General features: G+C 60.5%; 1 long non-coding RNA gene across 1 annotated transcript; it reads right to left on the minus strand.

The window, feature by feature from the left end:
- LOC104857162 lies at positions 1 to 288 on the minus strand. Its single transcript, XR_778801.1, has 2 exons — positions 128 to 288; positions 1 to 30 (listed from the first exon to the last, which is right to left on the minus strand). It is a non-coding gene; the product is annotated as an uncharacterized LOC104857162 (long non-coding RNA).
- Positions 289 to 294: the final 6 nt, after the last annotated feature.

Here is a 294-nt window from a genome sequence, read left to right on the forward strand (position 1 = left end):
CCGGAACATGTTGCAACCGAACAAGCAGGGCTGCGGAAAAACAAGAAATAGATTAAGAGGTTAACGGTTAGGGTAGGGTTTCAGCAGATGTGCCCTAGGGTTCACCTCGGGGTCAATATGGGGTCACCGTTGTCTCTCAAGGATCGCCGGGAGTTGGAGGCCAGCCTGGGACACACAGCGAGTTTAAGGACAGCCTGAATGGCACAGCGAGAACCCTCACCCCCGCCTGGAGGCTGGGGAACGGGACGCTCCGCCGGAGAGGAAAGCGGGGCCGCCCGCCCCGCAGCCCCAAGC

This window comes from Fukomys damarensis, unplaced genomic scaffold, assembly GCF_012274545.1.
Source record: "Fukomys damarensis isolate Sample0158 unplaced genomic scaffold, DMR_v1.0_HiC HiC_scaffold_19, whole genome shotgun sequence".
NCBI classification, from domain to species: Eukaryota; Metazoa; Chordata; class Mammalia; order Rodentia; family Bathyergidae; genus Fukomys; species Fukomys damarensis.